The 12,493-nt window shown below is 33.1% G+C and overlaps 1 protein-coding gene across 2 annotated transcripts in view; it reads right to left on the bottom strand.

Annotated features, from left to right (window-relative positions):
- Positions 1-12,493, bottom strand: part of LOC129219956 (transmembrane protein 165-like) — a 76,693-nt gene that overhangs the window by 25,530 nt on the left and 38,670 nt on the right. The window lies entirely within an intron of this gene.

The raw sequence follows: 12,493 nt of genomic DNA, 5'->3' as shown, positions 1-12,493 counted from the left end.
ACCGCTTCCCCCCATCAACTCTAATTTGAATTATGAAACTTTAAATTCAAATTATGTTTTTCGCAATCACGAGTTGCGACAAGACCCTACTCATTTGAGTTATTGTTTATAAAAACGGCTTCCCCCCCCCCAAGCACATCCCTCCTCCTGGGTGGTTACGTGTGTATAGTTGAGTGTGTATGTAGGCTTACGTGTGTGCACATAGAAGTGTGTATGTGTGTAAAGGCGCGCGCGCGTGTGAGAGTGTGTATGTGTATGAGCATGCATGTGTAAGACATGGACGCCACCACCCAGCAGAAGTGGATTCCGGGGGACAGTGCTCAGGACCAGAGGAGCTGTGCCGGTGGGCGGTGGTGCTGCAGAGGCCCCTGGTCCAAGCTGAAAAAGGAACCACAACATCAAGGACAGTCAAGTGAGAACAATAAGCAATCGTGATTGCTCAAAAAAAGAAAAGAAAAGTTAAGAACCGGAGCGGTTTTTTGAATAAAATAGAGCAAAGGGTAGTTTAGATTAATTCAGTGTGTGAACTTCCGCTTTCAGTCATCATTCACAAAACCAATAGCCAACCAGAAGCCCATTCTAATAACGCTCCGCCGCTCCTTTCCAAAACATTTCATGTTGCAAGCGAGCAATTTATGTCCGCAATAAAAAAAAAAAAAACACTCATGGGAAAACCTTGCGTTATAGCCATTTCGTGTAAGTCGGATCGCGTTGTAGCGGGATCCGACTGTACACTATTGGATTAAAACTCAACTTTTCTAAGATTAAAATTCAAAATGACATGTAAGTACAGCTTTTGATCACTTTGTGGCTTTTAGGGCTTTCAAACATAGTTAGAAGTGCTTAAAAGTATATTTACTGCTTTTCAGTTACCGTTACCGTCGTTTAGTTCGAGTTAACCGTACTGTCATGAAATTTCCGTCATTCAAAACGCTACTGAAAATATCTTTAATTTTTTCTTGAATACTCGATAAGCAACATTTAATCAACAAAATAATAACCAATATTTAAATTATCAATAACCAACAAGTGAAAACCTGAATAAAAATTATTCTTGTGCTTCGTCTAAGAGCAAGCGAAAAAATAAAAAATAAACAGAAAAAAAGTAATAAATCTCTTTCCGTCTAGCTTTTTTTTTTTTTTTTTGCTTTTTCCTTCAAGGGTTTGAATCAATTCCTATTAGCGGTTAATGTCTCGATAACGTTAGAAATTTCTTTTGGTTTTTAAACTGACGAAAAACTTCATGTGCATTTTATTTTGTTACTCTTGATTAACGTTTATGAAACGATTTTGTTTTTCCGTAACTGTAATATCCCAGAATATTTTTGGCTCTTCATGTAAATAATTCATAAGTACCTCTATACTTCATTTTCGGTACGGGTCACGTTGTAGTAAATGTATGATTTCTCACATTCTTTAAATAATTACTCGTCTTTAAACTAAAATATATTTGTGACAGCTTTTTGATACCAAGTAAAGGGGTAGATATTTATTGTTTTATTTATTTTTAATATTACTTTGTAAACAAAAAAAAAAAAAAAAAAAAAACCCTCATCAGTACGTAGAATTTTTTCACAAGTTTTTAACGGCCCCAGAGTTATTATTATTATTATTATTATTTATTTTATGAATTGTTAAGAAAAGGATAAGATTTTACTGGCGCGCAAATTTTTTCATTTGCTTTTAACGGGCCGTGGGTCAAAAGAGGTTGAGAAACACTGAGTTAAACCACGATCAGATGAAATAAAGCAATGAGCACTTCTTAACTATGTTGAAAACTCTGAAATATGATCAAATGCTGTAATTACAAGTTTTAATCACTTCCAGTACTGAATTCAATGTGAAAATTCCAAAACGTAGAATATCATGAATCAAAACAAAACTATTAAAAAAAAAATACACAACTGTATTTAAAAGCGCACACAATACGGGGGAGGGGGGAGGATCTACAGTAAGGGCGCCATTTCTCTCTCCGAAGGTTCCTTCTTTTCACCCCGGCTGCCTATTTTTTAGACGGTTGTTTTCACCCTAGTTAGAGGGCCATTTCAGCTTCGTATTGGTTGCCGCTGGTGAACAAGCGGCCATTCACCCTTGAATGGTGCCGAATGTAACCTGTAGTTTTAACAGTGTATATAACTAAATATACAAATTAAAATAATAAAAAAAACCCCATCAAATTCACCGACAGCCGGTTTGATGTTAACAAAGCAAGCTTTTTCATCGGTACAAGAAAAAAAGGAAGAGATTCACAAGAACCCAAAAAATGGTAAAGTGTATGAATGAGTGAATGAAAGCTTGCATCAAGATTTTGTTTAACTTGAGTGAATAAGTAAATCAATAAATGAATGAGTGAATGACTGCATTAATCAATAGTTAGTAACTTGAACTGTGTACATGATTAAACGTATGTTTAATCGCTTATTCATTCATTATTTAATTTGTTTACTCTTACAGTCATTCATTATTTATTTAGTTAGTTAGTTATTTAAGCAATTTAATCCTTCATTCACTCATTTATTCCTTTATATTTTCTTTCACATATTTATTTATTTAATCACTCATTCATTCATTTCCCTCATTTATTTATTCATTCGTTCCTTCTTTCACTTCTTTATCTATTCATTTGTTTATTTCTTCGTTTATTATTTTAATTATTCATTTGTTCCATTCATCTGTTCATTTATTCATATATTATTTCCGTTTATTTATTTATTTATTAGCTCAGTTATTAATTATTTTACTCACTCAATCATTTATTCATTCATTTATTTAGATTTTTTTTACTCGTTCATTCATTTATTTTTTAATTTTTTCATGCATATTTTATATTAAGTCATTTACTCATTTGTTTACTTCATTCTTATATACGAAGTACCTTGTGAAACAAAAGTTATTTATTCTACATTCTATAACGCTTAGCGGCTAGGATAGGCAGCGAAGCACCTTGGGACAGTCGGTTTAAATACGCAGACTGGTGCATACTGGTTTCAAAATCTACTGTATAATATTTACTAATCATTATTCTATGCTTCCAAGCACCAATTACGATACTGACATAGTCTCTACAAACCTCCCTTTTAGATAAGGACAGAGTTCTTTAGAGTCCCATTTGGACAAGAACACAGCAAGGCAAAGGGAAATAGTTAAGATAGGCCTTTTTCAAAATGAAAAAAATGGAAATTTGTTCTGAAGATTACGGTACATAAAGAAAGCGATATATTTAGTAATAAAACATTCATTGAACATTAGTTTTTATTTTTGGCAGTCATAAATCTGTACCTCCAAAAAAATTTCACTTTTTTTATAAGGCAAAGAGAAAAATAAAATATTTTTTAAATAAATATTTGGTTATCATTTATTAAAGATATTTTCAATCAAATGAATAAATAAATAAAAGAATGAACTGATAAATGACAGAAAATTAAACAATTACCGAATAAATAAATAAATTCATTAATTGATTGAGAAAAATTGAACCAGTAAGTGAAATAATGAATGAATAAGAAAATAAGTAAATAAATAAGTAAGTAATTTGATAAAGGATTGAATACGTAAATGAAATGAGCTATTTCACTTTGTCACATCCACTTTGCCCCGTATGCACGTGACTAATTGTACAAAGCATTTAAAATACAAATAAGCTTAATGTTAAACAAATAAATACTGCATTCCGAATATTAGTAGATCTCAATTAATATTTAAATCGTTAATAACAAGAACTTTATCATTTAGTAATAACGAAAATAATTTTTGACTTACAACAAAGTATTACAATATAAGTATCAATTTTTTAAAATTGCTTACATTATCATCAGGGCCCGATTAATCTATGAAGTTAGGGGAAGATAAGTCTCATTTCAGGGGCCTCACATTTTGTTTTTAGTACAGTGGCTCCCGAAAGTGTTCGTACACTTTGAAATGTTTTAGTAAAACCAAAATAACGTGAAACTGAATTCGAATATGAAGTTCAGTATTTTTTCACATCATTCCTATGTCATTCTAAATAAAACCCAGTTGCTCGAAATTATGTACAAAATTTACGCAAAAATGCAATACCACTCTAGCGCGAGTAGTCTCAGAACGTCGAGCTACCTGGAATATTAAAGATGCTCCTGGTTCTGAAGAAAAAAGAAATATTCTAGAAAGCTTTTCTAGGCATTTTAAGAATTTGTCGCCAAGTCACCAACTTCCTGGATAATTTGATCGTGAAATCCGTAAAAGTTATTTCTCTGCTAGTGAAGAATCAATGTGGAGAAAACAACATGCTCTCCATTCACAGAACATAGCGGCGATTTTTTGTTAAGTGTTGCTGATGTTTGTTGTAAGGCTGTTTGTTAAGCGTTGGCCCAATGTTTTTTGCTCATAGTTCACAGCTCAATTGATGTAAAATCTCTCTTTCCACGTTATAATCTCGGCAACAGCGACTGTGACCTTCATTTCCTGAATCAATTTTTTCCTACAATTCCTGGCGAAGACTGCAAGTTTAACAGTGCTACTAGAAAATGACAGGGACTGTCTCGGGTAGCACTTTTCAATGTGTCCTTGATCAATTCAGTATTTCCTTCAGGAGGATGCAAATTCTTGAGTTTAAATCACTTTAACTATGATTGGCCACCTATTTCTCGGAGCAGCGAATCAAGTAGCAACGAATTGTGAGCAAGTGGGTTAATTTGTAGTTTTCACTTAAATGAGTAGAAGATGACAACACAATTCAAGAGATTTTAAAAAATGGGACCCATCTTGGCTCTCGGCGACCCTGAACCCACCTTCTTATGTATACAATGTTTGCTACAATAAGCTTTATATGAGCACGACACCAAATTTAATAGTTCGTTTGATGCAAAAGTTTTTACAGAAGTTCAATGGCAGGAGATTTTTCTTTCCTTTCTGTTTTCGCTAAATTGACTCCAACTTCTATCCCATTCAGTTGTTGGTAAATTGTTCCAAAGTCAGTTTCGGACTTGCAAGTAAACTAGTAGTACATGCTGTTGGAATGGCCCGGTTGTTGGAAGTAACTTTGATGGATCAAAACTTGATTGCAAGGTTTACTTTTTGGGTAGGCTTATTAACTTATAGTAACGAGCTTCATGCAAGTCCATATCTGTTTATTCCGAAAAATCCAAGAGTAAAATATTTCCTTCTATTAGCAGTTGGTCTTTTGAAATATTTTCTAACAAAAATGTTAATGCTTGCTGTTGAGTTTCCGTTAAAGATTTTATTATTTAAATGGCTTTTTTCCTTCCCAATCCATAAAAGCATAATGTTTTGTCACACCCAATGATTTCATGAGCAGTCAAGATACTTCTAATTTCCCTATGTTGCTGGATTAAAATGCCAATGTTGTATCAGACTTGGTTCCTTGCCACCTATAATCTTGTAAAAAAATACATTTATTTCTTTTCTGGAGTAAGAGAGAGAATCACAAACAAAGACAACAACTTTCGAGCATTCTTTAAACTTCTGAATAGTAAACTTCACTCTATGAACATCAGCATCATCTTCCGCTGTCAATTCTGGTATTTCTCTTTTGCCTAGCTCTAAAACTATTGTTTGCAGCAGTCTTTTTTTTCTTTGTTTGCTTGTTTGTTTGTTCGTTTCTCGTATTTTTTTTTTAAAGAAAATTCCTTTCGTGTCGAGCATACTGTGATGTTCTCAAAATGCAAAGCTCATGAATTTTTCTTTGAGGCTCTTCTACTTTGCTCTTCGTTCCTAGTAGTTGAATGATCTGGATATCCTTCGAAGATTAAAGTAACGTGTTATCCATAAGTAGAAACAATATAGTTGCAATAGTTATTCACAACTGTTTCATAAGTGGTGCTATTTGGCTATCTTACATAATGGATTAAAGATTCTACGTTAAGCACAAAAGCTAAAAAGTATGATGTGGAACGATAAAATAAATCATGATCAAGGCAAGTGTGAATTTGACAATTTTATCAATATGCCTTCTAAGAAACATTTTTGACAGTATCAATAACGCTCTAAATTATCAATAAAAAAAAAAGTATCTGAAAACTTGGCCAGTTCTAATGTTCCCCTGCATGAATCTCAAGTTTTAAACAAGCAAAGTTTCTAGCGAAAATTATTCACATTTAAATACACATTGCACTGCATTCTGTACCCAAAAGGTATAACCAAAGATTTGTTCCAACCAAAAGGTCATGTAACCAAAAAACTTGTCTTACTGCTTTTCTTCAACTGTTTTGAGATATTATCAAAAATTAGGCCTTGTTTTCTAAAACCAATAGAAAATACACATTTGAAATAAAAACTGTTTCATAATTTGACAATTTGTTTAACTAACTTGACTAATGGTTACTTGACTAACTTAACTAACTGGTTGTGAGGGCCAAAAAAAGAGGGGGACTTTTGAGATAATGCTCATTTGGTACTAATTACGGACAAAAATACAGCATGTCCCTATTTTCTACCAACAGAAACATTTTAGTGACTGAAGTAAGAAGAAAGTTTCTACTTGAAAGCTGCTCGAAAAACTACGCTGCATGTTTTTTTTTTTTAATTATGAATATTAAACGTGAAAAGCATCCAATTCTACATCTTTAAAATAAAAAATGATGTAATTGCTCAAATTACAAAAAAAGTATTAATTGTACAAAAAATTTAAAGGTTGTTTCTCATTTATCATGTTATAAAGATTCACAATATGTGAAATTAAAAAAAAAAGAGAATAATATTTAACGGAGACATAGGCGTTTGTTTAAAAACCTATAATTTTATACTCAAGGGGGGCTAGGGGGAAAGCTCAAGGGGGAGAGGCGGGGCTTTTGGGAAAATATTCCCCTCCCTAGGTGCTTACACCTGACATAAAATCAGCATGTCCTGGTTTCATGAATCCTGGTTGAATTTCTTTCGACAAAAACCTTTGATTGATATGGGTATTAACAACTGCCAAAAATTCAGCGTGTCCCTAATTTGTTCCGACATTTACCCTTCATTGACTGAGGTAAATGGCCAACGCGAGGTAATAAAGACAAAATAACTGAAGTTGTTGAAATAATTCATCCACTTGCAGCTATAAATGCTTGTGTAGTTTTTGACTTTCTAGATTTGACGAGAAATTCGCGTTATGCACGGGACATGAAAACAAATGCTCGTATTTCTTTTAATATTAAAAAAAACATTAAATAACCTTTTTAGAAATGAAATTTAATAGGAAAATAAAAGTACATTCAAAGCAGTGTCTATTGTTCGTGAAAATTATGCTTAAAAAACAAAAAAGATCATGTTTTGGCGTTACACACGGAACATAAAATTTTTGTTAAAAAAAGTCCTCCTTTATTGAAAAATGTTATATCAATATTTATTTTTTTGTCTTTTATTCATGAAAAGGAACATAATGTACACACATTTAAAAGTAAAAAAATAAAATGATATAATATTTGTACAATAAGCCAACAACATGCAAAGTATGTTGATTGTAATGGGAAACTTAAATATATCATAATGCTGGTTTTCCAAAATTGATTCTATGTTTAAAAACTCTGTTAAAACAAATATTTTATCTTATTTCCTGAGGTTCACAACTAACATACTTTAATGCTACATAAATAAAAAAAATATATATTTTTCTTTTTTAAAAATTGGGCTTCAGAGGGAACGGCCTTACTACATATGGTGGACAAGTTTCGTAAAATAAGAAATAAATGAAAGTTTCGCAAATCTTGCTTGCTTCTTGATCACAAAAACTGTTAGTTCAGACAGCCCTGAGAGAATCTTGAGAGATATTAGATTTTAACTGGAAGAAAATTGCAAATAAATTATCTTATACATATAAAATCTGAGTATCTATCTATCTATCTATCTATGTCCAAGCTTCTTCTCCCGAACGACAGTGAACTGACCATCGAACCAGGTATCGATGGATTCGTCATCTTCCCGTCTTCATGTTTGGCTATTTAACATAATCCTCCGATAATAATTAGCGGAGATATCAATTAAAAACTATTAATTATGACTCTTAGATTTCAAAATCAAATCCCTATTTTTCGAAGGCTTTCCTCCATTCAAATTATTATTCAGTGCTTCATCTCAACTTTCCGCTTTTATTAAAATTTACAGCGTGAAGAAAATCATTGAGATGAAAGATCTGTTGCCATTTCTTTTTCTCGAATATGAACAGGTAAAATTCTTGTTTTTGTTTTGAGGCTTTTCCTGTAATCAGGGGATTTAAATTGTTTACTTTTCGATTATTTTGCCGTAATCTGCAGCAAAATTTTGCTGTTTTTTTTTTTTTGTTCAAGCCTGATTGTTAAATACGCGTCACATGACATAACTTTCATTTTCGAGGAGGACCGTGCACGTCGTAAAGTAAATGAGTGATTTACAAGTTATTTGAGTTCTTTGAGGGTTTGTACCTGGAAAACGGATTGATGTAATTCTTGTACGACCATGTGGATAGAATCCATCCAAATATTTATCTGAGTGGTATGTTGCATTAATAAACACCCGGGCAACGCCGGGTAGTAGACTATTTTATGTAAAAAGCGGATTGCTATTGTGCATAAATATTTCCGATATAGTCTATCAGATGTAATTCAGTTTAACGTGAGTAAAGATTATAGTTGATAATGCATATATTTTCCCCTTTTGTGCTGACTGAAAATGTACTCATAACTTGTATCATTGATAACGATTATTAACGTTGATGAGGTGTTTTGGCAAAAATATGTTTTACTGGTGTTTTGCAAACCTTGCTTTACGCGCATTTATTTATTCCTTAACGCGTTAGAAACTAGTGTCAGTGTACTACAAAAGCATCAACTGGACTGCTCTTACATTTTTTAGGTAGCCCGTGCAACGCCGGGCACGCAGCTAGTCTTATACATATAAAATCTGAGTATCTATCTATCTACGTCCAAGCTTCTTCTCCCGAACGACAGTGAACTGACCATCGAACCAGGTATCGATGGATTCGTAATCCTCCCGTCTTCATGTTTGGCTATTTAACATAATTCTCCGATAATAATTAGCGGAGATATCAATTAAAAACTTTTAATTATGACTCTTAGATTTCAAAATCAAATCACTATTTTTCGAAGGCTTTCCTCCATTCAAATTATTATTCAGTGCTTCAACTCAACTTTCCGGATGAACGCTTTTATTAAAATTTACAGCGTGAAGAAAATCATTGAGATGAAAGATCTGTTGCCATTTTTTTTCTCGAATACACACAGGTAAAATTCTTGTTTTTGTTTTGAGGCTTTTCCTGTAATCACAGGAGATTTAAAATGTTTACTTTTTGGGGTTTTTTCCGCAATCTGCCGCAAAATTTCACTGATTTTTTTTTTGTTTTGGTTCAAGCCTGAGTGTTGAACTCGCGTCACTTGACATAACTTTTATTTTCGAGGTGGACCGTGCAAAGCCGGGCGACGCAGCTAGTATTTAATTAATATTTGATTGTTTGCGCTGTGCATTATCTATTGTATGTTAGTAATTACTTTTATGTTCTAACCAGGAAACATCACGAGTTCAGTAATCATGAAAAAAGTTAAAAATGGTCGCATTCGAAAGAGTATCTTTAGAAAAAAATTTGACCCAAATATTGTGTGCCCTCGTCCTTTTGTTTTTGAGATATGGGGGGTCAAAGTCTGTCGAAATCTTACGAAAATTCGCCAAATTTAAAGACTTGGCAAGAAATGGAAAATACCACGTGATTTCATCGCCAGCGTCTAGCAAGACTCATTTCCATTTCTGGTCATCTGCAAAGCGCGTAAACGATGTTTCGAACCTTTACTTGTGTGGGTAAAATTAAAAAGTAACTATGAAGCCTGTGAAATGGAAACTAGAGAGCTTTATCCAGAGGAGCTACAACTTTATAACGAAATTGAACGTAGGACTTAACTTTGTAATCGTGATAAAAATGCATTTCAGAATTTAAGTGCAATTCAAGTGTGTTTTACTTAACTAATTTAAGTTTGTACTCTTGTAATGAAATGTGTTGTAAGTAATTAATAATTATGTACGAGAATTAATATGAATAAATAAAAAAAAACATGCTTATTAAAGCTTATATATTGAAAATAAAATGGATAGTTTTTGATGTTGAAAGAACATAATCATGGATTGTAGTATCCAGCTCTTATTTATTTTTTCAAAAGTTATTATCATTCATGAAGTTTTATTGTCTGACCACTGCTAGGGAAAATGTTTAATTTAAAATCGAAAAAAAAATAATTAAAAAAAAGAAAACAACGGATAGTAAATGTCAAAAATTTGCACAGCAAAACTAACGATGTCGGAAATTACTTCACAACAGATTCTTATCAAAAATTTTATAGTCGACGTTCATTACAACAACCCCTGTAGTTCGAAAAAGTCTGTCACTGCAACTGAAAGTCACTATAACGTAAATGCACATCATATTGCATGTTATTTAGTCATTTTTAAAAACACTGAAGTCACTTTTACCAATTATGTTTCACATTAAAAGGGAATTCAAATACTAGCAAAATAAAAATTAATACAGTTTTTTTTTTTTTATTTGACTTATTAGAGGGTTTACACATAACTTGAAAACGATACACATAACGAAAAACACACTGGAAATAACTGACAGAAATCTTTTTTTTTTAATTTGAGAACATGGTTTGAAATCTTTAAAAATGTCGTTTTCTTCCTATTTAGATACTGTTGAAGACTTCAGATTTACGACTTTTCAAAAAAAAAAAAAAAAAAAAGCATCCCGCGCCATGGTAGTCACCCCGAGTAAAGAATTAATGCGATATTTCTCACGCGCTTTGGTGGTGACCAAATATGGAAGTGAAATGTCTTGTCAGATGCAGATGTTGAATTCGCGCCGTACCTTCCATTTCTGAACAAAACTCGCTAAATTTGGCGACTTTACTAAAAATTTCGGCAATTTTTAAGACATCATATTTCGATAACGTGGTCACGAGGGCACGTAGTTTCAGTGCCATAAACATGTTTTCCAATGCTCTTTCGAATGCCACCAATTTGGAATTTTTTTGAATTTCCTTGATCGTGATGTTTCCTGGTAAGTTCACACCAGTGTTTTTCCATATCGGTTGGGGATTAGTCACTAGCATACAAATATTACATAAATACCAAACATTCTTTTATTAGCCAAGCTTATAGCTACAGTATAACTGATCAACGTGATGCTTCTCCATTCTTTAGATGCCGCGTAACAAAATAAACTAATGTTTGCTGTATTTAATATTTTTTAAACCTGATCCAAGGTACACTTCCCTTGAGGTCAAGGTGTAACATTTCAATGAATATGTACCAAAATACGAGTGCCGGATCTACGTTTTTTTCGAGGCGGAGAAATCTTGAACCTGCCGCCCTTCCTTCCTTCATGCTTTAATATCGAGTTTAAAAAAAAAAAAAGAAAAAAAAAAGAAAACAATGAAATAGGATAAATTTGCCATCGCCTCCCAAAGTTGCCACCAAGGGCAAGGGCACGGCTTGTTCTCTACCCCCCCCCCCTCCCTCCCCAGATCCGGCTCAGTGAAATACTTCAATTAAGATTCGAAAAAAGGTATATGTTGTAAAGTTAACTTAATGAAATGCTAATGGCTTGAGGAAAAATTGTTTTGATATTTTATTGCCAATAAATGGAAAATTATAGGATCAAATTATAGGTAATAATGGGTGCAAGATGCCCCACTTCCCCTACTCTTAAATTAATATTTAAGCATGCTGATCATCTTTAAACAACTTTCTTCTTCTTCCTAAACTCTCTTAAAATGATTTATTTGCAGGTGGGATTAGTCTCCTTTCATTGCTTTAATGCTATTTTACAGCACAGCTGGAATTCATACTTAAGTGATTACAGACGACAGTCTAAATGAGGTCTACACCAAGGCTCGCGTGTACCTGTGTTTCGAAAGAGAAATCACGTGATCAATCATGTAGGTGTTTCCAAATTTGTTATTAATGCCTTCTTTCATTATTTCGACAACACTTTACTGCTCGACTGAGATCATTGAGTAACGAATCTGATAGTCATGTTTAAGAAATGGTCAAAATTAGGTTTAAACCAAAGCTCGCGTTAATTAACATTCTGTTGACTAATCTGACAAAGCTAAATAACGTCTTTTTTTTTTTTTTTTTGAGAGGGGTGGGGTGGGAATGACCCATCTGAAATTTATTTAAATGGATATTTTGAATTGTTTCAACATGTTTGTGCATTATATTACACGCCAGAGCCCCCTTTTTACCAAAACCGGTTGGATGGGCCCCTGAAGACAACTCTGTTTTTTTTTTTTTATCTAGACCAGAAGCCTAAAAATCTCTGATCCAGCACTCGAAGAAGTATTAGTTTAAAATGGGAACTTGGAGTAGTCTGTGAAAACGACAGATTTAACGTGTACTTGTCACCAAAAGCGAACACCTGATGGGAATTTTCTCATATTCAGTTCAAATACAGGACAATCATCTTTGTAAAGTAGATATTCCAGGTGTTCTACACCGAAAGATATATCATTCGAAATAGACTCACTACAAATAA

Source organism: Uloborus diversus, chromosome 4, assembly GCF_026930045.1.
Source record: "Uloborus diversus isolate 005 chromosome 4, Udiv.v.3.1, whole genome shotgun sequence".
In the NCBI taxonomy this organism is placed as follows: Eukaryota; Metazoa; Arthropoda; class Arachnida; order Araneae; family Uloboridae; genus Uloborus; species Uloborus diversus.
The sequence above is the reverse complement of the archived record's forward strand: the minus strand, read 5'-3'. Positions and strand labels throughout refer to the sequence as shown.